Raw genomic sequence first — 26365 nt, forward strand, 5'->3', positions numbered from 1 at the left:
GTCATCATTCCGTTATGCAGGTGGTGTTGGTCTACATTGGCAACTGTGAATACGTTTCACATATTTCATAAAGGTTGCAGTCGCTGTGTTGCACCGTACTTCTGAATAACATGTTGTTGTTATTGTGGTCTTCAGTCCTGAGACTGGTTTGATGCAGCTCTCCATGGTACTCTATCCTGTGCAAGCTTCTTCATCTCCCAGTACCTACTGCAATCTACATCCTTCTGTATCTGTTTAGTGTATCAATCTCTTGGTCTCCCTCTACGACTTTTACCCTCCACACTGCCCTCCAATACTAAATTGGTGATCCATTGATGCCTCAGAATATGTACTACCAACTGATCCATTCTTCTTGTCAAGTTGTGCCACAAACGTCTCTTCTCCCCAACCCTATTCAATACCTCCTCATTAGTTATATGATCTACCCATCCTAACTTCAGCATTCTTCTGCAGCACCACATTTCAAAAGCTTCTATTCTCTTCTTGTCAAACGAGTCATCGACCATGTTCCACTTCCATACATGGCCACACTCCATACAAATACTTTCAGAAACGACTTCCTGACACTTCTCTTCTTCAGAAACGCTTTCCTTTCCATTGCCAGTCAACATTTTATATCCTCTCTACTTCGACCATCATCAGTTACTTTGCTCCCCAAATAGCAAAACTCATTTACAACTTTAAGTGTCTCATTTCCTAATCTAATTCCCTCAGCATCACCCAACTTAATTCGACTACATTCCATTATCCTTGTTTTGCTTTTGTTGATGTTCATCTTATACCCTCCTTTCAAGACACTGTCCATTCCGTTCATCTGCTTTTCCAAGTCCTTTGCTGTCTCAAACACAATTACAATGTCATCAGCGAACCTCAAAGTTTTTATTTCTTCTCCATGGATTTTAATACCTACTCCGAATTTTTCTTTTGTTTCTTTCACTTCTTGCTCAATATACAGATTGAATAACACCGGGAAGAGGTTACAACTCTGTCTCACTCCCTTCCCAACCACTTCTTCCCTTTCATGTCCCTCGACTCTTATAACTGCCATCTGGTTTCTGTACAAATTGTAAATAGCCTTTCACTCCCTGTATTTTACCCCTGCCACCTTCAGAATTTGAAAGAGAGTATTCCAGTCCACATTGTCAAAAGCTTTCTATAAGTCTACAAATGCTAGAAACATAGGTTTGCCTTTCCTTAATTTAGATTCTAAGATAAGTCGTAGCTAAGTAGTGCCTCACGTGTTCCAGTATTTCTAAGGAATCCGAACTGGTCTTCCCTGAGCTCGGTTTCTACTAGTTTTTCAATCTGTCTGTAAAGAATTCGTGTTAGTATTTTGCATCTGTGACTTATTAAACTGATTGTTCGGTAATTTTCACATCTGTCGGCACCTGTTTTCTTTGGGATTGGAATTATTATATTCTTCTTGAAGTCTGAGGGTATTTCGCCTGTCTCATACATCTTGCTCACCAGATGGTAGAGTTTTGTCAGGAATGGCTCTCCCAAGGCCGTCAGTAGTTCTAATGGAATGTTGTCTACTCCCATTTCATTTTCATCAACATCCTCTTCCATTTCCATAATATTGCCCTCAAGTACATCGCCCTTGTATAGGCCCTCTATATACCCCTTCCACCTTTCTGCTTTTCCTTCTTTGGTTAGAACTGGGTTTCTATCTAAGCTCTTGATATTCATGCAAGTGGTTCTCTTTTCTCCAAAGGTCTCTTTAATTTTCCTATAGGCAGTATCTATCTTACCCCTAGTGAGATAAGCCTCTAAATCCTTACACTTGTCCTCTAGCCATGCCTGCTTAGCCATTTTGCACTTCCTGTCGATCTCATTTTTGAGACGTTTGTATTCCTTTTTGCCTGCTTCATTTACTGCATTTTTATATTTTCTCCTTTCATCAATTAAATTCAATATTTCTTCTGTTACCCAAGGATTTCTACTAGCCCTCGTCTTTTTACCTACTTGATTCTCTGCTGCCTTCACTATTTCATTCCTCAAAGCTACCCATTCTTCTTCTACTGTATTTTTTCCCCCCATTGCTGTCAATTGTTCCCTTATGCTCTCCCTGAAACTCTGTACAACCTGTGGTTCTTTAAGTTTATCCAGGTCCCATCTCCTTAAATTCCCACCTTTTTGCAGTTTCTTCAGTTTTAATCTACAGTTCATAACCAATAGATTGTAATCAGAGTCCACATCTGCCCCTGGAAATGTCTTACAATTTAAAACCTGGTTCCTAAATATCTGTCTTACCATTATATAATCTGTCTGAAACCTGTCAGTATCTCCAGACTTCTTCCTTGTATACAACCTTCTTTTATGGTTCTTGAACCAAGTGTTAGCTATGATTAAGTTATGCTCTGTGCAAAATTCTACCAGGTGGCTCCCTCTTTCATTTCTTAGCCCCATTCCATATTCACCTACTACATTTCCTTCTCTCCCTTTTCCTACTACCGAATTCCAGTCACCCATGACTATTAAATTTTCGTCTCCCTTCACTATCTGAATAATTTCTTTTATTTCAACATACATTTCTTCAATTTCTTCGTCATCTGCAGAACTAGTTGGCATATAAACTTGTACTACTGTAGTAGGTGTGGGCTTCATGTCTATCTTGGCCACAATAAGGCGTTCGCTATGCTGTTTGTAGTAACTTACCCGCACTCCTATTTTTGTATTCATTATTAAACCAACTCCTGCATTACCCCTATTTGATTTTGTATCTATAACCCTGTTTTCGCCTGACCAAAAGTCTTGTTCCTCCTGCCACCGAATTTCACTAATTCCTACTATATCTAACTTTAACGTATCCATTTTCCTTTTCAAATTTTCTAACGTACCTGCTCGATTAAGGGACTTGACATTCCACGCTCCGATCTGTAGAACGCCAGTTTTCTTTCTCCTGATAACGACGTCCTCCTGAGTAGTCCCCACCTGGAGATCCGAATGGGGGTCTATTTTAACTCCGGAATATTTTACCCAAGAGGACGCCATCATCATTTAACCATACAGTAAATCTGCATGCCCTCGGGAAAAATTACGGCTGTAGTTTCCCCTTGCTTTCAGCCGTTTGCAGTACCAGCGCACCAAGGCCGTTTTGGTTAGTGTTACAAGGCCAGATCAGTCAATCATCCAGACTGTTGCCCCTGCAACTACTGAAAAGGCTGCTGCTCCTCTTCAGGAACCACACGTTTGTGGTTGCACCTACGGTACGGCTATCTGTATCGCTGAGGCACACAAGCCTCCACGCCAATGGCAAGGTCCATGGTTCTTAGGGGGAGGCTGAACAACATAGGTGCTGCTGTATCATACATCTCTGCCTCCACATTGTTCCATGTCCTTCCATATTCCATGCACCTCCCATCACACTGCTACCCACTATGGACAGAGGACTCTGTGGGAACTCTATGACAATAAACTGTGGCAGTTGACTGAGACCACATGCGAACGACCTCTGTCAGACTGGGTAGCTAATGTCTTCAACTAGTCCAGGTGTAGCTCTGTTGTACCGACTTTGTTATAATAAATGGACCATGTTACTGTACATTCTGCATCCCATCTGTAGTAGAGCACTAAAAACCTAATTGTTTGAGAAACTCAGTGATATGCTTCTTCCAGTTCAAGTTTTCATCAATATGTAAACCCAGAAATTTGGAGTATTCTATTTTATTTACTGACTCTTATTTATGTGCTGCATCACTTATTGATAGGACTGCTTGTTGTACAGCACTGAATACAGTGCCTTTCCTCAAAAGAAAGGGAGAGTCCATTTTCAGGGAACTGCTTAATAATCCTTTGAAAAACAATATTAACAACCTCTTCTGTTTATTTCGATCTAATGGAATTTATTATGACAGGAGTATCAACTGCAAGGTTACCAATTTTCCTTGTTGAATGTTAAGATCATCCATATTCATGAATAACAATGGACCTAAAATTAAACCCTGTGGGACTCCCTTACGATTTCGACTATCAGTAAAATTTTCTACCTCCTTAACATTTTCTGAATTATTCTGCGCAACGTTTTGCATTCTATTTGTTAATTATGAATCAAACCAGTGGTGTGGGAATCCGTTTCTAAGAGAGTAACATCATCTACACAATGCAATGCCTTAGAAAACTCACAGAAAATACAAGATGGTTGTATTTTATAATTTAAGGCTTTTAATGTTTGGTGGGCGAATGTGTAAATAGCATTCACAATTGTCTAGCCCTTCTGGAATCCAAAGTGTGATATGCTAACTAAGTGGTTTCTACTTAATTGTGAGTGTGCTCTGAGTATAATAGTTTTTCATCTACATCTACATCTACGTGATTACTCTGCAATTCACAATAAAGTTCCTGGCAGAGGGTTCAATGAACCACCTCAAGCTGTCTCTCTACTGTTCCACTCTCGAACGGCACACAGGAAAAGCGAGCACTTCAATTGTTCTGTGCGAGCCCTGATTTCTCTTATTTTATCGTGATGATTATTCCTCCCTATGTAAGTGGGTGCCAACACAATGTTTTTGCAATTAGAGGAGAAAACTGGTGATTGAAATTTCATGAGAAGATCCCGTCGTAACGAAAAACGCCTTTCTTTTAATGATTACCACTCCAATTCACGAATTATGTCTATGATACTGTCTCCACTATTTTGCGCTAATACAAAACGAGCTGCCCTTCTTTGTACTTTTTTGATGTCATCCATCAGTCCCACTTCATGCGGATACCACACCACGCAGCAATACTCCAGAATAGGGTGGACAAGCATTGAAGTACACACTATATTTCATTTCATTTCATTTTCTTATCTTCCTGTAAATCATTTACATGATGTAGGAATTGTCACAACAAAGTTATCATACAAGTACAAGTACTACAAACATAATAATGGAATATCCCGTTCAAGGCGTTTTTAAAAGTACAATTTTAGACATATAAATTAAAATTTTTGGCAATAAATTTACACACAGTCAAAGTACTCATCTATGTCATAGAAATTTTTGCTTAAAAGGTAATTTTTAAGCTAAGTCTTACATTTTATTCCATCTATTATTTCCATCATGCACACTGGCAGAGCACTGTAAAGTTTTATTCCAAAATAACTTTCATGCTTTTGGGTTTGTGTTGTCCTTACCCTTTCTACATACAAATTCTTATCACTTCTAGTATTATAATTGTGGCAGTCCTCATTTTTATGTTGATTTTTCATATGTGCTCTTGTACAGAGAATGCTTTCGAATATATACAGTGATGCTATTGTGAGTATTTGTAGTTGTTAGAAAAGGGGCCTACAATGAGTTCTTGGAGAACTGTCTTATGATTCGTATAGCTCTTTTCTGAAATTTGAAGATATCTATTAAGCTTGATTTAGTTTTACCCCAGAACACTATGCCATAATACACAATGGACTGAAAGTAAGCAAAATACACTAGTCTAGTACAGTCTGTGCTGTATACTCTAGATAATGTCCTCAATGCAAAACATGCTGAATTGAGCCTGTGGGATAAATACTTGAGATGGCCTTCCCATCTTAAGTTTTGATCAATGTGCATGCCCAAAAACTTTGTGAGTTGCACAGTCTCTTTCTCCTTATCAATTAGTTTTAACTGGATATCAATATGTTGGGTTGCTTTGCCATACTGTATATAACTGGTTTTACTTGGATTAAGTGTTAACCCATTAGCATTAAACCATTGTTGTATATATTTCAGGACTCTGCCAGTTGTGGAGTTAAATTATTTCTTATCATCACTTATAATTATGCTCATGTCATCTGTGAACAGCATTATTTTGGTAGAAATATTTGGATTTTTTATGTCATTTATATAAATCAAGAATAATAACAGGCCAATAACCCTACCCTGTGGGATGGCTACTTCCAATTTCTTTGTATCTGAAACCCATTTGATTTTCTGATTTTTATGTTCTGCGATGATTTCTATCACCTGAGTTCTATCTTGAAGGTAAGATTCAAACCATTGCCTCACAATGCCCCTTACACCTATTGCCTCCATCTTGTTTCACAGAATTTGGTGATTTACTGTATCGAAAGTTTTAGATAGATCAAATTTAATTCCTACCACACATTTTTTGGTGTCGAGATTCCTGGAAATCTCTTCAGTATGGGCATGGATAGCTGATTTTGTGCTTTGGCCTGAGCGAAAGCCATGTTGATTGCAGTCCAGAAGTTAGTAAGCATCTAAGTAATTTACGAATCTGGTTTTCATTAATTTCTCTAGAATTTTGGAAAATGATTGGAGACAAGATACTGGTCTATAATTTTCTACCTAGTGTGTGTCTTCTTTTTTAAACAGAGGTCTAACCTTAGAGATCTTCAACCTCTGAGGAAACACACCTGCACTGAAAGACAAATTGTCAATATGTACCAGGGGCTTTATAATTTGTTGGGCAAGTTCGTTATTATTGACACAGGCACTTCATCCACATCTGGAGACATTTTTTATTTTAGACTCTTTATCACCTTTAATATTTCATTATCCTTTGTGGGAGTTAACAATGACAAAGGTAGACTTAAGAGGTATTTATTTATATAATTTGCCAGTGTTTCATCATTTAATTCAATATTTTTACTATTTTTGAATGCTATTTCCTGATCGTTGAGGCCCTTACCTATTTCCCTTTTCACAATTTCCCAAGTAGTTCTTGATTTATTACCTGATTTTCTTATTAATTTATCGTTACTTAATAATTTTGCTATGTAATTACTTTTCTATATATTTTTGTAGTTTGTTACATTTTCTTTAAACTTGCGGTCAGTACAACTTTTTAGTTTATAGTTAAGCATTTTCATGTTCCTGGAGGAATTTCTAATTCCTGTTGTGACCCATGATTTAGCATGTAAATGTCCATATGCGTTCGTTTTGACACGTTTTTTTAGGAAAACACATTTCAAAATTCAACATAATCAGGGAAGTAAAAACATTATATGCAGCATTTGCGCTAGTTTGTAACAGTACTTCTGCCCATGATAGGTTAATCAGTGAATTTGTGAAGTGACTGCAACTATTTGTGAAGAAGGTTCTTTTTACATTTGATATGAACCATTTTTGATCACAGGGGCTATGGGAAATCTAAGAATGAGTGCACTGTGATCAGATATTCCTTGGTCAACATTTATTACATCTGTATCTATCGTATCTATATTTGTGAAAATATTATCTATGAGACTTTTTGAAGAGTTTGTTACTTGTGTAGAGTCAGTTATATGCAGATGCAAGTTCAAACTCTGTAAAACATTCAGGAACTGACCTTTGGATGCACCTTCTGTCAGTAATTGACATTAAAATCTCCATTTATAATTATTGTTAATTTTTTTATCATGTAATATACTGAACAATGCCTCTAACTTATTTCTAAAAACTGCAGGATCACCACATGGTGATCTACACTGACATTATTATTAATTTACTCTTTTACATATTTAACTGTATTGCTGCAGCCTCAAAATGTTTTTTTCTTCGCTCAAGGACTCAGTTACAGTCATTTTTTAACCTTTACTCCGCGTTTCACATAAATGCAAACACCACCTAGTCTTGTTTCCTTCCTGCAGTAATGACTTACTAATTCGTATGGGGAAATGCAAATAGTTCATAACTCATGCACCAATGTTGTTGAATACAAACACAATCTATACTAGCTTCACTGGCTGCTATCTCAAGTTCTAATGTTTTATTTTTAATATACTGTATATTAAGGCTCATTATTTTTAAATGATTAAAATTAGCTTGAGAGGAGTTTGTACTTATGCTTCCCAATGTTACTGGCTGTTCCTTGTTGAGGATGGGCACCAAAAATCCTTAAGAATTACACGTTTCCTGCTTCTTGTACTTCTTACCCCTGGAAGTGCTACCATACTCGCTGTATCTGTTGTTGTGTCTGCTGTTTCAGTGGATGATGGAGGTGTTTTTGAAGCTGATGATTCTGTGGATGTTGGAGATGCTGCCAGTTTTGATGTTGGATCCATATTTGTAACTGATGTTCCAACTGATACTGGAACTTTTGCTGAGACTAGTTTCATTTAAAACTGGAACTACAGTTGGCACTGATGTTGCTGTGTATGTTGAAGCTGTGTATAAAGCTGATAAATAATGCTTTGATGGTGTTGATTTTTCTTCTGTTGATGATGTCTGAGTGGCACTTTGTACCACTGGTCTTGCCTCTGTTCTTCTGATTGATTTTGAACCTGCTGGAGAAGGTGGTACATATGCTACTGATGATAATGGTTCAGCTGTTTTTGATGGTTTCGAACCCACTGATGAGTTGGCTGTTTTGGCTGCTGTACTGGACGACACTTCAGATTGTTTTACTTCTTCTAACGTCGAAGAATCTAATGTCGTTACCAATGATTGTGGAACATCAGGTCTTCCTATTTCCACTAATGTTGATACTGTAATAAGGTCGTTTTCAGACAGTGTGATAGTATTTCGTCCTACTTCTTTCCCTTTCATGTTTCTGTCAAGTCCATGCTCTGTAAAATGCTCTCTGCGATCACTATTTATCCTAACATATGTAGCATTAGGCTAACCTCGACATATCTCGACGAAAAGTTTGTTGGCGGTAATAAACTCAGTATTCATGCAAGAGTTTTCCATGAGATCATACCTACGAGGGATACTGACAGCAAAAAATTTCACTTCAGGCATTTTACAAATTACTTGCTTTAAAACTGTTGTAGCACGTTTAGTTTTATTGAGGTATATATCGTTGGCGCCTCCAATTATTACACATGTGCTGCCATTCGTCAAGATTGTTTGCAGCTATTTAAAACTTCATATAGGGGCGCTGCTGGTTTGATTACGCCTGTTACCTTGAATCCTGTTCTATTAGAAATCATAATTTCGGCTGCACCTCTTCCATGGCTGTCTGCTAGAATATGGATTTCATGTCTGTTTTCTAACATATGTTTTTTAGTTTTGTTTACAAATAGTAGGGCTGTTTGTTTTGCGCAATTTAGCGTTGACCATGAACTGTCCGTGTGAATCACAGTACAATTCGATTGTTCTTTCTCCTCAGTGTTTTTTTCAACCACTCTAAACCTATTACTTACTTTTACATTAAGTTCCACTGTTTTGGTTTCTGGTCGTGTGCTGCTTATTTGATTGGTATTTGAGAACTCTTGAAGGACAGATTTTTGAGGAATTTCTCACACTTCTTACCACGTTTTCAAGCGTTTGTGGTTATTCCTGATGTGCGGAGCAGCGGCAATCATTAAATAACACATCAACATGCATTAATACAACTTTATTATGCAAGAATATTTACATCTTATACAACCGGCAGCACACAACATAATGGGAAGCAATATGGCGGCGCACAATAAGTCCACATGGGTCAGAGAGCCTGCTATGGCGAAGATATCTCACTCGTAGAGTCGATAGTCGCCACAGAGGCGGCCCCCCCCCCCCCCTTGCAGTGCAAAGCACGGTGGTGCGCCAAGTCCATGTGCCAGCCCGGTGGGGGTGGGACACTTGATGGTCACAAAAGCACTTGTCCATGGTGAAATCACACACACAACACTTGGGGGTAGGTGTAGCAAGCTTGACTGAACCTAGGACATAATCCCTGTGCCAACGGGGTGGAACCACGGGTCGTCCGGCCCGTGATGTAGGCTGCAAATCATGATGGGATTCCTGGGAAGGAGGGTAGGTGTCGTGTACGTCGGGGTCACTTGCAGAGTGCTCCTGCAAGGTCCACGCAGGTTTCAACCGGTGGAGTGAAACAGTTACTGGTTTGTCGTTGTTAAGTATCGACAATGTGGAAGGGCCTCGGGACAGGACTTTAAACGGACCAGTGTAGGGAGGCTGCAGGGTTGTCTGTACTGTGTCGTCACGTAACATGATAAATTCACATGTGGCCAGTTCCTTATGCATGAACACACGAGGCCTACAGTGGGCAGATGGAAAGGGAGGTTTGATGAGTGCGATGTGCCCTTGGACGCTCTCGACGAGTGCTGGGAGCTCGGAAGAGCTTGGTAGCAGTGTATCCTTGACGAATTTAGTTGGTAAAATCAGAGGCTCCCCGTAAAGGATCTCGGCGAGGGAGGCTTGCAAGTTCTCTTTGTATGTGGTGCAGAGGCCTAGCAAAACCCAGGGGAGAGATTCAGACCACTGGCCACCATGGCACATAAGTGCGGCTTTAAGCGTGCGGTGCCAGCACTCCACAAGTCCATTGGCCTGGGGGTGATAAGCGGTTGTGTGAAACTTTGCGACGCCACAGTACGAACAGAGGGAGGCGAACAGCTGTGATTCAAACTGCCTACCTTGGTCGGTGGTCAGTGAGGTAGGGCTTCCGAATCGGGAAATCCAAGTGGCAATGAAGGCCCGAGCCACAGACTCAACCGAAATATCTTCCAAACGGACTGCCTCGACCCATCTAGCGACCCTATCAATAACGGACAGGATATATCGAAAGCCCTTGGAGGGAGGGAGGGGACCTACAATATCAATATGGGCATGTCGCAGGCGTCCTTTAGGTATGTCGAAAGTGCCTGGCGGAGGAAGTGCATGGCGGCCCACTTTAGCTCTCTGACATGGTATGCAGGCGTAAGCCCACATCCTACAATCATGTTTAACACCGGGCCTGACGTACCTTTCCGTGACCAATCTGGTGGACGCTTTGATGCCTGGGTGAGCTAGGTTGTGGAGTGCATCAAACACAGAGTGGCGGAGAGCTGCGGGTACAAGAGGGTGGGCGCTACCAGTGGAAACATCGCACCAGACCGGTTCTGTGGTGCCGGGGAATGCACGTTGTTCCAGTTTGAGGGAAGAGGTTGTGTCTTGTTGCAAAGCATGAATATCGGGGTCTTCGGTTTGCCGGCGGGCCAGGTCGGTAAGGTCAAGTGGGGTAGTGATGATGTTGACGCGAGACAGGTAGTCAGCGACTACATTGTCAGCGCCTCGGATATATTGTGCATCAGTGGAATATTGGGATATGAAATCCATATGGCGGAGGCGTCGTGGGGGGAGATCATGTGAGGGGTTACGGATTGCATCTGCCAAGGGTCTGTGATCTGTATAAATCGTGAATGGGCGACCCTCGACATCGGCTCTGAAATATTTGACTGCCTCGTGCAGGGCGAGGAGTTCACGGTCGAAAGAGGACCATTTGGACTGGGATTTGGTCAATTTCTTGGAGAAGAAACGGAGGGGTTGGGGGGTATCCAATAAATGTTGCTGAAGGTCCGCACCAATTGCAGTGTCGCTCGCATCAGCTGTAATAGAAATTGGTGCGTCGGGAGCGGGGAGAGCAAGTGTGACAGCTTTAGAGAGGGCGGTTTTGAGATTTTTGAATGAATCGGCCATCACCACAGTGTCCAAATGAGTTTGCGTTTGCCTTTAGTATCCTTACCTGCCAGAGTGCCGATCAGTGGGATCTGGATAGACGCAGCATGGGGCAGGTGGCGCCTGTAGAAGTTCACCATGCCTAGAAAACGGCGAAGTTCAGCGAAGGGAGGCTAAGTATGAGTTCAACCCGAGAGGAGGTAGGGCAGACAACCTTGGCCGTGACTGTGAGACCTAAGAAGGTGACCTCAGGACTGCTAAACTGAGACTTCTTGTGGTTGATCTCCACTCCATTAGCAGCGAGCAGTGCAAGCACTCTGGAAACATAGAGAGTGTGTTCCTCAGGTGAAGGAGAGAAAATCAGAATATCGTCTAAGTAGGCATAGGCGAAAGGGAGGTCAAACAACAGAGCGTCGATGAAGCGTTGCCATGTCTGTGCGGCGCTTTTGAGACCATATGGCATGGAACAGTACTCAAAGAGGCCAAATGGAGTAATTATGGCTGTCTTGGGAATGTCGTTGGGGAACATGGGAATCTGATGATATGCTTTGCTACAATCGAGAACGGAGAACATCTGGGAACCATGCAATATCTGGGTGAAATCTTGAATGTGGAGGATAGGGTAGTTATCGATGTTAGTGCGTGCGTTAAGAGCACGGTAGTCACCACAGAGGCGGAAAGTACCATCCTTCTTCGGTACGAGATGGATTGGTGACGACCAGTTACTATCAGATTGACGGAGAATGTTGGAATCCAAAAGATCTTTAACAATGTCTTTAGCACAGCGAAGTTTCTGCGCCTTATGCTGCACAGGGGGTCCTTCAGTTGTGTTTATTCTGTGGCACGTGCCATTGGCAATTGCACGCAAAAACGTGGGTGAAGCAGAGGGGGTAGGGGCAGGGGGGTAGGGGCAGGGGGAGTAGGGGCAGGGGGGGTAGGGGCAAGGGGGGTTAGGGGCAGGGGGGGTAGGGGCAGGGGGGAGGAGCAGGGGGGGTAGGAGCAGAAGGGGTAGTAGCAGGGGGGGTAGGAGCAGGGGGGTAGGAGCAGGGGGGGTGCGGGCAGAGGCTAGCCGAACCGTTAATGGAATCACAGCTGTGGCACAATGACCAGGCTGCGGAGGCTTGTCCACGATTGCAAGAGTGGGTGTGCGGAGTTGTAGAAGCTGCTCTTGTGTCTGCAATAGTTGTGCATGGACTTCGTCAATGCGAACACGCAGGTCGACATTCTGAGTGCGCAATGCATCGACGTCTGAACGCTCGCGCAAGAAAGCTGAGAGAGCAGAAGAAAGGTTTGTAGCAAGTGACATACACTCTGAAAGGGCAGAGTGTGAACAGTCAATAGGAACTTCGGGCTGAGGGGGGGAATGTTGTGACGCACCAGGAACACTTGAGCCGGAGACGTGAGTCAGACAGCCGGGTTGCAGATTACGGGAGAGGGAATAGTGATGAAGAAAATCGAGGCCCACTACAGGTGCATCAACTTCCGCAATGTAAAATGTTCGCGGGAAAACCTGATCTGGGGCAAATTTAAGCAGGAGATGTGAGGAACCTAGCACCGGAATCAGGGAACGTTCTAGCGTATTTTATAATATAATCGAGTTCTTTCCTAAGTTAATTCTCTACATTCGCTTGCAAATCTGCCCTGTATATTTCACTGGCGTGTGTAAATGCAACGAATAGAGTGAAAAACTGGGTATTTAGTGATTCTTTTCGTACTGAATGTGACGTTATGGAGACCAGTTAAAAACGTGTGTGTGCGAAAAGTTAAAGTATGAACTCAGATTAGTAAGAAAGAAACTTCAGTATTCGAAAACAATTATACGTGTAATAACAAACGAACTACAGAAACGAGAATCAGCCAAGAAAGAAACGTGTAAAAACTACAAATTTGAGGCATCGAACATAAAACACGATTCACAACACAACGTCCATACCACAACACATAATTCAGTTCAAAAAGGAAAGCAAACTAAGGGTGCAACAATGAAAATGCAAACCTTTGCTCCTGAGAGTGAGTCAGTGAGAAATAATAGTGAAAAGTGCGTAAAAAAACCACTCACACTTCCGAGTGAAAATAACAGCCACAAAAAATCAAATAGACATACTAGTAGGTCTACCAGTGTACACAACAGTAGACAATGTGTAACAATATCTAACACGGAGTCTAAATTAGGGAAGATATTAGATGTAGGAAATGTGCAGAAACATAACATGGCTTCTGGGTAAATACATGTTTCCATAACATTGAGTGCAAAAAAAGTAACAAACGATCTTTGTGTGTTAGGTGATAGCCACGGATGTGGAATTTCTGCACTGTTGACAGAAAAATGTAATTGAAAGGTATCAGGCTTTGTCAAACCAGGAGCGCCGTTTCGTGAGATAGCAGGACAAACAAATTCTGCTCTGATATCAAACTTCATTAAAGATGATTTTGATATAATTTAAGGTGGCTCAAACGATGTTTATCGGAATGAAACGTACAAGTTAATAAAAGAACTGTTTAAACAAATTAATACACACCACTATTCGTGTTGTAAACATACCACTTCGTTATGACTTGCCTATGTGGTCGTGTGTAAACTGTGAAATTTGTGCTGCTAACAAACAGATCTCTGAAATACGTTCTGACTTTCAGAATGTAGAAGTTACTGAAATACATGCCTTAGGTCGAAGGTTTTTCACAGATCATGGACTCCATTTAAATAAATTAGGAAAAGAACTTTTAGCAGAAAAACTATTTACCAGTACCTGTGTCATGAGGACACACACACCAAGCTTAAAAATCGACAGAAAAACACCAATTATGGATTGGTTTAAGCAAAAAACTACAATCTTGTTAGCAGAAGCAGATCACTCTCACCAACTTGAAGAGATATTATGTACTGATGCAGCAGGAGAAACCATCTCACCATCAACAGCCAGACCAGCAGCAGAAACCAAACCAGTATGACAGCAACAACCACCCGACTCCCAGCAGGAGAAACCATCCGACCATCAACAGCCAGCTCAGCAGCAGAAATCAATCCAACACCAGCAGCCAGTATGACAGATACAACCACTCGATTCCCAAATAGAAAAATCAAACAACCATTGCACTTAAAGGATTTTTAGTGCCAGTGAGCCTAAGGCAAATGCAAAAGTAAGAAAAGTTTGTATTCATGATTGTACTGGTTCCCAAACATTTCCAGCAAAAACTGTAAATAAGGAAAAAGATAATAGGAAGTGCAAAAATCCTACAAAGAAAGCTATTCTTGAAACCTCAGGCAACAAAGACAGCACTTTTTTAATGCACTTGAACATAAACGGCATGGTTACAGCCCATCAAAATGAAAGAATGAATAAAATTGATAAACTATAAAATTTACTCTCAGAAAGTAAAAATATTAAAATTATTTGTTTAAACGAGCATAGGCTTAGAAGAGGTAGTATCATAATTTTAAATAAGTTAAAAAATTTCAATGCAGCCTTAAGTTTTTGTAGCCTCAAGTTTTATGCTAGTGCATACTTGTAAATAACTTTGTAGTGTATAAAGTAAAAGACGATTTCAATTTTCTAAATGAAGAAGAGGTATTTGAAAGCTGCTCAACTGAACTAGAACCACAAAGCATTATTATTGTTTCTAGATATAGAAATCCAGGTGCAGAGATAACAAAATTATTTTTGCCAAAATTAGAAAATCTTTTACAGAAAGTCATCAATGAGGAAAAGAAAAAGGTATTAATAGCAGCTGATTTCAATATAAATTTATTAAATCAAACAGATGAGTCAATAAAGTTTACAGACTTAAACCAAAAATTTGGTTTCAAGGTAAACTTCATGGAAATCATAAGAAAAAACGAAAATATAAGAAGCTGTATTGATAACAATTTAACAAATTATAAATATGATTATGCAAAGAAGTTGTGTGTGGAATTAGGACACTCAGACCACTCTACTCTGTTCACTGAAATAGGAAATGCAAATGAACCAAGTACTAAAAATACTTATTGCAAAAGACATTTTACAGCTAAAAATTTAAAACAGTCCTGCTCTAAATTAGAAGAGGTTGAGTGGCAAATTGAAGATGATACTCCAATCTCTGTACAATTTAACAGCTTTTTAGAAAGTTTCTTGCATGTATTTAAAGAAATATTTACACTTGGAGCATTCCACACAAAGGTGACAAATAAGCTAAATTGGATCACCACTGGAATGAAAATATCCATTTGGAAGAAAAGACAACTGCACAAGGAATTGGAATACAATAAAGACCCTGTTTTCATAAATTATGTCAAACTGTATAAAGGCTTATTTAAAAGGGTAGTGAAAGCTGCAAAAGAAATGTTAAATAATAAATACATCTTGGTTCATGAAAACAAATGAAAGGCAGTCTGGTCTGTCGTAAAATCAGAACTGGGGATGAGAACTAACAGCAAAGTTATTTCCAAAATTAAGGTGGGAAATAAAGCTATAACAAATACTGCTCTGATTTCAGAATCTTTTAACATTTTTTAAATAAATGTATCAAAATCAGTTACACATGTAAATGGTTGTACTGAAAAAGTACAATTAGGTCAGGAGGCAGAAGAATGCTTTAACAAATTTAAAATAATTTCAGCCAAAGATGCAGAGAACACTATATTACAGCTCAAAAACAAAAATTCTGCAGGGTGGGATGGCAAACCTATTAAAGTATTTAAATAAGTTGCAAGGATAATAGCTCACCCCCTTTGCTCAATAATCAATAAATCACTCGCCCTGAAGCATGCAGAGGTAAAACCTTCATTCAAAAAAGTCTCAAGAGAAGATATGGGGAACTACCACCCAATCTCTATTCTCCCAATTTTCTCAAAAAATATTTGAAAAAGTGGTAGTAATGCAAATTAAAAAAATTATAGAAAACTCAAACATACAGTGACATAATCAATACAGCTTTCAGAAAGTAAAAAATACAATAGACACCATAAGTGAGTTTACAATTTGCTTTTGACAAGTATAGCAAAGTTGCAAGATTGTTCTGTGACCTCACAAAAGCATTTGAGCGTGTAAACCATCAATTGCTCCTGTTTAAAACGGAAAAATACGGAATTGGAGGTCGTATTTTAGAGTGGTTCAGGTCATACCTCACAAAGAGAAAACAAAGAGTAGTTATATTATCCAGCAAGGGAAATTTCTTCTCTGAATGGATGATTATTTCACAAGGCGTTCCACAAGGTTCAATTCTGGGTCCAATTTTATTCTTACTTTACATAAATCACTTTCCACTAAACATAAATTCACACTCAGTTTTATTTGCTGATGATCCATCAGCCTTCATCGAAAGCAATCGCTCAGAACAAATTCCCTCAAGTGTCACAAATCTACTAGACAGTTTAGAAAACTGGTTCCAACTAAATGGGTTAAAATTGAATATTGGGAAAACACATTTACTACAGTTTAAAACTAGAAGCTCTAAGATAAATGAAATTCATATTATTTGTAGAAACCAGGAACTGAATGAATCAGATTGTGTTAAATTTTTAGGAACACTTTTGGACCGAAATTTATCCTGGTCTTCACATACAGAATACTTAGCAAATAAGTTAAACAGTCTCACCTTTACTATGAAGATTTTGTCGTATTCAACTAGCATGGAGATAAGAAAAGTAGTTTATCACAGCTATTTTGAATCTGTTATAAGGTATGTCATTAACATTTGGGGTAATACAAGCAAAATCATTAGAATATTAAAAGCAAAATCATTAGAATATTAAAATTGGAAAAATCAATTGTTAGAAATATATGTAATGCAAGACCAAAAGAATCTTGTCGCCCACTGTTAAGAAATCTAAAAATATTAAGTGCCCCCATTTGTACATCAATGAACTGATTATTTTTGTATACAGTAACCCTTTGTTATTCACAGACAACAATTTTAAGCATCAATACAAGACTAGGAATAAGACAAACTTCATGCTTCCTACTCACTGGTTAAAGTTATATGCACAAACCCCAGAATATATGGGTATGACAATCTACAATATGCTAAAAAAGAAACAAATAAACAGCGTGGAGCTAAGGCAACTGAAACCAAAGCTGCACAAGTTATTAGTGGAGAAATGCTATTACTCCATAGAAGGATTTTTGAATGGTGATGTGGATGTCTGAGCAAGGAAAAATCACCTGTAAATTAAGCTTAGCAGTTTTGTGTAAAATAAATGATTGTAAAAATATGTTGACTACTTAAATGCTGTTGTTATATATTACTTTGTAATACATGTAAACTGGAGTGTTGATATATTGTTTTTGTAATACTGTATATACAAATTGAAATTGTAATGTAAATGTAATGTTGACGAGTCCCCAGTAAATCAGATCTGTGATTTGACTTTGTATGTTATGGGGTAATAAAAATTCTGATTCTGATTCTTGTGCTACCCATTGCATTCCATACCACAGTCGCAGTTATTTAGAACTCCCGATTGTGAGAAACAATGTGTGTGACACCACTTATGATTGAACGTGTAAATTCTTAATCCATTTAATACAATTTTATGGAATATGGTCCACTTCACTCACAAAATATAATCACAAATTACAGAGCGATTTGAGACTATGTGCATACTTGCCGCCATGTTTACTTAATTATATTACTATATTAATTATATATCGAACTTCTGCAAAACTTTGCCAGTCTTGAGGATTTTGCGTTCTTTTAAATTTGGCAAGCTTTTTTCGCTGCTTCTGCAACAGTGATCTGACACGTTTTGTGTACCATGGCGAATCAGTACGATCACTTATTAATTAATGTGGTATATATCTCTCAATTTCTGTTGATACTATCTCTTTGAAATCATTCCACAACTTTTCTATACTTACATGATCAGATTGGAGGGAGTGAAGACTGTCTCTTAAAAAGGCGTTAAGAGCATTTTTATCAGCTTTTTTAATAATCGATATACTTTGCATTTCTTTTTGATGGTTGTAGGTGATACGGTATTCAGCCTAGTAGCAACTGCCTGGTGGTCGCTAATCTCTGTATTCCAGGATTATTTGTTTCTAAGAGGTCAAGTATGCTTTTGCAACCGTTTACGCTTCGAGTGGGCTCACGAACTAATTGTTTCAATAATTTTCTGAGAAAGCATTCAGTACAGTTTCTGATTACGTTTTATGCCTGCTGCCGGCTTTAAACTTATAATTTTTTCAGCATATCGACGGTAGATTGAAGTCGCCACCGACTATAATTATTGTATGAACTACCAGCATTCAGTAAGTCATCATGAATAATTTTTCCACAAATATCAATAATTTCATTCTGGGTTCTTATACAGCAATAACTGATATTTTTGCTGCTCATTTCCTGGTAGCTTCTTACAACATCGTACCCTGCCTCAACTCTGAAACTTAATAAATACTGGAAAGGGTAATGTCACTTGTTCCACAATAACTATAGTTTCTACGACTTAAAATAATTTTTTCTGTGTTCTTCAATAGTGACGTCAGTGGCATTATGTGCTTTTAAATTTACTGGCAGATGTTTAGCTTCTGTTATTGATATTATGTTGTTGGCTTCAATACTGGAAAAGTTACGCCACTGAGGATTTGCATGACTTCGTGCAGCTTCATGAATATGATTGTATTTTATAAATGTAGCGGCAATGTATGCCCTTTTACAACTTCTATTCAGCCAAAGGTCTATACAGAAATAACCAGGCATGGCAAAAGGCCCTGTTGTTGCAGAAATTATCGTTTTTATAGCTATAGTTTTCTAGTGAGGTCTAACAGTTCCTCAGTACTACACTACTGGCCATTAAAATTGCTGCACCAAGAAGATATGCAGATGATAATCGGGTATTCATTGGACAACTATATTATACTAGAACTGACATGTGATTACATTTTCGCACATTTTGGGTACATAGATCCTGAGAAATCAGTACCCAGAATAACCACCTCTGGCCGTAATAACGGCCTTGATACGCCTGGGCATTAAGTCAAACAGAGCTTGGATGGCGTGTACAGGTACAGTTGCCCATGCAGCATCAACACGATACCACAGTTCATTAAGCGTAGGGACTGGCGTATACTGATGAGCCAGTTGCTCGGCCACCATTGACCAGACGTTTTCAGTTGGTGAGAGATCTACAGAATGTGCTGGCCAGGCAGCGGTCGAACATTTTCTGTATCCAGAAAGGCCAGTATAGGACCTGCAACGTGCGGTCGTCCATTATCCTGCTGAAATGTAGGGTTTCGAAGGGATCAAATGAAGGGTAGAGCCACGGGTCGTAACACATCTGAAATGTAACGTCCACTGTTCAAAGTGCCGTCAATGCGAACAACAGGTGACTGAGACGTGTAATGAATGGCACCCAATACCATCACACCGCGTGATACGCCAGTATGGCGATGACGAATACACGCTTCCAATGAGCGTTCACCGTGATGTCGCCAAACACGGATGCGACCATCATGATGCTGTAAACAGAACCCGGATTCATCCGAAAAAATGACATTTTGCCATTCGTGCACCCAGGTTCGTCGTTGAGTACACCATCGCAGGCGCTCCTGTCTGTGATGCAGCGTCAAGGGTAACCGCAGCCATGGTCTCCGACCTGATAGTCCATGCTGCTGCTAAAGTAGTCGAACTGTTCGTGCAGATGGTTGTTGTCTTGCAAACGTCCCCATCTCTTGACTCAGGGATCGAGACGTGGCTGCACGATCCGTTACAGCTATGCGGATAAGATGCCTGTCATCTCGACTGCTAGTGATATGAGGCCGTTGGGATCCAGCACGGCGCTTCGTATTACCCTCCTGAACCCACCGATTCCATATTCTGCTAACAATCATTGGATCTCGACCAACGCGAGCAGCAATGTCGCGATACAGTAAACGGCAACCGCGACAGTTTACAATCCGACCTTTATAAAAGTCGGAAACGTGATGGTACGCATTTCTCCTCCTTACACGAGGCATCACAACAACGTTTCACCAGGCAACGCCGGTCAACTGCTGTTTGTGTATGAGAAATCGGTTGGAAACTTTCCTCATGTCAGCACGTTGTAGGTGTCGCCACCGGCGCCAACCTCGTGTTAATGCTCTGAAAAGCTAATCATTTGCATATCACAGCATCTTCTTCCGGTCGGTTAAATTTCGCGTCTGTAGCACGTCATCTTCGTTGTGTAGCAATTTTAATGGCCAGTAGTGCATATACATTTGTCAGAATGACATTGTATGTTATTAATGTACACACCAATGTCAAAGCTTTGGTCTACTCTTGACCTAGACGAGTCAGACGTTTCTGGTGGCACTGCACTGTCATTTTTCCCTTGCTCAGTATCAGTGCTAAGAATATTTGTTTCAGTTTTCCGATTTTTGAAAAAAAAAAAACCTTCTAATATCCATTTTTCTATATAGGTGGAGGAAACATTAAGTAAAGAATGTAATGTATTATCTGACAAATTCAAATCTTGCCCTAGCCATTGGGGGGGGGGGCGGCATTCATGTTAAGAGACACAACTGGGTTCCAGCGTTGTAAACAATTAATTGTTTAATTAAAGGCTATGTACATTTTAGTGCATGAAGGTATGCCAGTTTGTTTGAATACCGGGCTGATCTCTATATTCGCTCTGCTGGAATGTCATTACGTGAATATCACAATGGAACCAGTTTCGCTCAGCTAAAACTTAGCTTTGCCGAGTTGTAAACTATCGACTACATAAGTCACAGAATACCAAATTTCTTGTGAGTAGTTTCGATAAGAATAATAGTGGTAGCCGTTCACTGGATATCTAGATGTCAGGTACAGTACATTTACAGAATTGTAGAGTGAACCTAATCATACAGTGATTTGAGAAAATCCGCAAAACACATGTTACAGTACAGACTTCGTCATCCGAAACCAAACAGACAATATCAGAAGATGTATGTCCAACGCATGTGAAAGTATATACATCTTCCTGCCAGAGTCCGAATTACTTAGAAATGGGATCAGCTGACGAATATTGAACACATCAGTCACTGACTCTAGCCTGGACATGCCAGCCCTGAAAAAAATATGAGCGCTTTTTGTTTCCAACTTTAGTCTACTGTAAAGTCCTCGAGGTTAGCTTCACTTGGAGTATCAATATTTGGTAATGGATGAAGTGCTCCCGTGTTGTTAAATAACCATAACAAACCCTTATCAGGTTGAATCAATAGAAGAAATAGAGAAGACTCAACGAAGAAAGGCACGTTTTGCCATGGGATCGTTAGTCGGCGCGAGAGTGTCATGGACATGCACAATAAGCTCGAGTGGCAGGCGCTATAAGGAAGGCGCTGTGCATGACAGAGAGGTTTTTGCCATGGCGACGACACATGTGTGTGTGCGCGCTGTCTTGATGGAAGATGGCTTTCTTCCTTGCTAAAGCTGGTCGTTTTTCGCGTATCCTTTGTTGCAATTTGTCCAGGAGGTTAGCATAGTATTTTCCACTAATTGTTTGTCCAGTGGGGACATAATCTACAACCAGAATCCCTTTCGCATGCCAGAACACTGATGCCATGACCTCTCCCGCCGAAGGAATTGTCTTTGCTTTCTTTGGCGGTGGAGAATCAGCATGTTTCCACTGCTTTGACTGTTGTTTTGTCTCTGAGGTATAATAGTGCACCCAAGTTTCATCTGTGGTCACAAACTGGCGCAAAAAATATTTTTCGTTTCTCCTAAAACATTGTTCCGATATGTCCATTCTCATGCGTTTTTGATCCAGTGTCAAGAATTGCGGCACCCATCTTGCAGATAATTTTTCATTTCTGATTCTTCAGTTAAAATGTGATATACCCTTTCAGATGACATCTGGCAAGTATGAGCAATTTCACGCACTTTCAATCGGTGATCCTCCATGACCATTTTGAGCACTTTTGCAATGATTTATGGAGTAGTGGCACATCTTGGCCGACCACAGCGCAGATAATCATCTAAACTTTCCTGACCAAATTTAAATTCATTTGTACACTTGGTAACAATTGAATATGAAGGAGCAGGGTCCTCTAGTGTGTTCTGGAAATCAGCAAGAATGTCGTTTGCTTCATACCTTTCTTTACAAAGTACTTAATCACTGCCCGAATCTCGATTTTTTTTTCCATTTTCGCAAATCACTACGCGGGAACAACAACAGAGCCACGTCATCGCCACAGCTCTCTTCCAAGTGCACTGACGTGGCACGTGTCTACAGGCTACACTCCAATGAATATCATGTGAACAACTCGTTGTGCTAGCGCTGACCTCTCGCGGTGATTCCGAGAACTTTTCAAACCATCCTCGTAACTTTCTCAAACTCACCTATCGCGAAATGATCACAACGAGAAAATTAGAGAAATTAAAGTAAATACAAGGCTTTATGAGAATCATTTTTCTTATGCGGCGTTTGCGAAATGAACAGGTAAGGGGGCACAGTTAGTGGTATCAGAAGTAGGCCTACCCCCCAACACACACCGACAGGTTGTTTGCAAAGTATAGCTGCAGATGTAGAAGTTAACACACTGAGCTTCCACACGCAGGTTACACATTCTTCGAACTCTATGAAAAGGGCATCACGTACTCTTGTATGCCTTCAGCAAGGTGATAACGAGCTAGTGATGAAAATAACTAAGCTGTTTTGTAAACGATCGTCAGAGCATATCGGAGTGCACACGGTACCGTATGTGGCATTCTTAGGAGCCCAACAATGGTCCAGGAAGCGCCGCGTTTAGCTGTTGTCGATTACCTTGAGAAGACTGTCGCGTGGAATTTGATTCCACAGCAGTTGGAAAACGCTTATTAGCCAACTTGAAAGCAATACTTCGAAGAAGGAAGTCTGCATATTACATTAGAACGGTTTTTTCCGCCTTCTGTTGATCCGTGGTGTAACAGCGAAGTCATGGTTAAGGCAAGCAGAACGACTTGCAATCGAATGAGGCCCGTACTTCCCGATCGAGTGGCTAGTTTTATATTTTTTAATGAGAACTGGCATAGCATTATCTCACTGTGATCCGCCACATAATGCTACGAACTGATTAAACGAAAGGTTTTGCGATATCACAGTAAATTATTTCTAGACGTGTATGAGAATCCTGTAGTAAATAAGAACTCTGTCCTCTGGATTCCAGGGAGGGGGGATGGGAAGTGCCCCCTCTTGCACCCTTGAACCCCCCCCTCCCCACCACCACCACCACTGCAGATGCCTATGCTAACCACTGACACCTTCCCACCCCAATCACCCACGCAATCCCTCTCTAACTAAAGTGCGTCAACGACCTCTTCTGTGACTGGTCTAATATCAGAGTGGCCAATCAGCTTCCTATTATGTTTTAACTTTAAACATAGCTGTGTGCAGCAACCGTGAAATTTTTTTTTTTTAAAGACAGCCTACTGGTTGCAACCAGTGGGCTATTATGTTTTGTATAACCAGGCACCTTCTCATCTTGGAACAATCCACACCGTGAAATCAATTTTGATGCAATTAGGTCTAGGTAATAACACATTCCAAAAAAGAAAAGATAAACAAATTAACTCCATCTTTAATCTTGTGAAGGATATTTCTACAATACCGAAACTGGCTGCTTTACATTTAGCATTTTGTCCCACATAACATGTGACTCACAGATCTGCACAATCAGATTTCCGCGCTCACACAGTTACAATGTTTCATAATTACAATAATTCATACTTCACAAACGTGCCACATTCATTCGTTGTATTCACTCAGAAAACAAAACTTGTGAAAATATCACTGTTCAGCAAAAATAATAGTAGCACTAAAAGTTAAATTATTAAATACTTTTTTCTGTGCTTCTACAAATATTGTTTACTCCACTGCTTAAGGATCAGGTATTTATTTAAAATTTCAACTAATTTCTACACAAGACATATTATTTTCATGAAGTTTTTTATCACAGGAAGTCACAATTTCTGGGTTTTAGGTAAAAGAGGGTGGGGGGAGGGGGCGAGCGACAAAAATATGGAAACATTACAAACACAGCACAATGCGATGCCTATCATGGTGCAGGAAAGCTGTTCGTTTTCAAAACATCTTCCAGTCGCCTCGGAGTGGGTAAATGCAGGTCCTGTATAGTTTTCAGGGGAATTTCATACCATATTTCTTTCAAAGTAGTGGCAAGTTCTGGCAACATTGAAGGAAGTGGATAGCGATAACCCTCCCTACGCCGCAAAATAGACCACAAAGGGTCAATAATATTGACGTCTGGTGACTGTGGTCGTCAGGGGAGATGCGACAGTTCATCCTCTGGTTCACCAAACCAGTCCTGGACGATGCAAGCTGTGCGAACAGGGATCCTGTCATCTTGCGATTTCAGTTCTGCACTGACTTTTATAGCTGTCGTCCTCTTCTTTTTGCCACAATCCTACTCAACGACCATCTGTCATGATCTCTTAACACACACTTAGAGAATTGTGTTCTTGTGCTTTCTCTGTATGAGGTATTAATCTTCAATACGGTGCGGCTCGAACCACAAAACACTTCGGCTACCTTCGTAACAGAAGCAGCCACCATATGAACTTCAACAATTCGCCCACATTCGAATTCAGTTAGCTGCGACATAGTGCACCCACAAGTAAACGGAACACTGTTCTACCAAGACTTAACAATTCCAACGTACCGGAGGCATTGCATGGATGCCATTTGTGGTCGGATAGAACAGGGCCATCTGCAGGCTTGGCTAGCAATTGATATATGTTCAAACAAGCATTTGTCACGGAGTTCTCATATTTTGGTCCAACCACTGCAATTTCGTGTTTACGAAATTTACTTTATATAAAAATTGAAATTCATACTGTGATTAATTATTATCAGTACAAAATGTCATAATTTTGTTACTAGAAACGTCTTCAATGACTCATAATGATGTACGTAATATTCGAGTACTGTTCAGTGTGCTGTTTAGAAGACGAGACGGCTGGTTCACTTCCACGCATATGTTCCATGTGAACGAGTTCTTTGGGGTCATGACTCATTGAGTGTGGTAAGAAAGCTCCTGTCAAGATTCCTTACGAGAGTGCTTAAAAACAATACCTTCGAATTTTTATATGCGTATTTTTAGTTTTTTTAAATAAAACAAATGTTATAAACTTTCTACATATTTATTCTTCATGTCTACATATTTGCAACCCTCTATCACTAGAGGGCTCCGAATTGTAGCGTGTGAAACTTGGCAAAGTAGATGCGTGGGAAACAGCGTGCTGTAATCGAGTTTTCAATCGCAGAAAACGTGCCTCCAGACATGGAGCACCCTCTCTTTGAGCATGACAATGCCAAATCTCACATGAATGCTGCTACACTATGTGATCAAAAGTATCCGGGCACAACCCCCCCCCCCCCTCCCCACACACACACACAAAAACATACGTTTTTAATATTATGTGCATTGTGCTCCCACCTACTGCCAGGTATTCCATATCAGAGACCTCAGTTGTCATTAGACATCGTGAGAGAGCAGAATGGGGCGCTCGGCGGAACTCACGGGCTTCGAACGTGGTCAGGTGATGGGATGTCAGCTACGTCAAACGTCTGTACGCGAGACTTCCATACTGCTAAACATCCCTAGGTCCACTGTTTCCGACGTGTTAGTGAAGTGGAAAGTGAAGGGACACGTACAGCACAAAAGCGTACAGGCCGACCTTGTCTGTTGACTGACAGAGACCGCCGACAATTGAAGAGGGTCGTAAAGTGTAAGAGGTAGAGATCTATCCAACCATCACACTGGAATTCCAAACTGCATCAGGATCCACTGCAAGTACTATGACAGTTACGCGGGAGGTGCGAAAACTTGGATTTCATAGTCGAGCGGCTGCTCAAAAGCCACACATCACGCCAATAAATGCCAAAAGAAGCCTCTCTTGGTGTTCAAAAATGGTTCAAATAGCTCTAAGCACTATGGGACTTAACATCTGAGGTCATCAGTTCAGACTTGGAACTACTTAAACCTAACTAACCTAAGGACATCCTACATATCCATGCCCGAAGCAGGATTCGAACCAGCGACTGTAGCAGCAGCACGTTTCCGGACTGAAGCGCCTAGAACCGCTCGGCCACAGCAGCCGGCTCTCTTGGTGTAAGGAGCGTAAACATTGGACGATTAAATAGCGGAAAAACG

General features: G+C 40.4%; 1 protein-coding gene across 3 annotated transcripts in view; it reads right to left on the minus strand.

Moving 5' to 3' along the window:
- Positions 1–26365, minus strand: part of LOC124615138 (venom carboxylesterase-6-like) — a 202162-nt gene that overhangs the window by 119758 nt on the left and 56039 nt on the right. The window contains exon 1 of one of the 3 annotated variants that reach the window (XM_047143005.1): positions 9162–9280. The exons of 1 other annotated variant lie outside the window; for it this stretch is intronic. The gene's annotated coding sequence lies outside the window, so the exon portion shown is untranslated. Of the gene's footprint in view, positions 1–9052; positions 9281–26365 lie in introns of those variants that run through there. One more of the 3 variants, XM_047143004.1, reaches the window with a different exon arrangement.

This window comes from Schistocerca americana, chromosome 1 (genome assembly GCF_021461395.2).
Source record: "Schistocerca americana isolate TAMUIC-IGC-003095 chromosome 1, iqSchAmer2.1, whole genome shotgun sequence".
NCBI classification, from domain to species: Eukaryota; Metazoa; Arthropoda; class Insecta; order Orthoptera; family Acrididae; genus Schistocerca; species Schistocerca americana.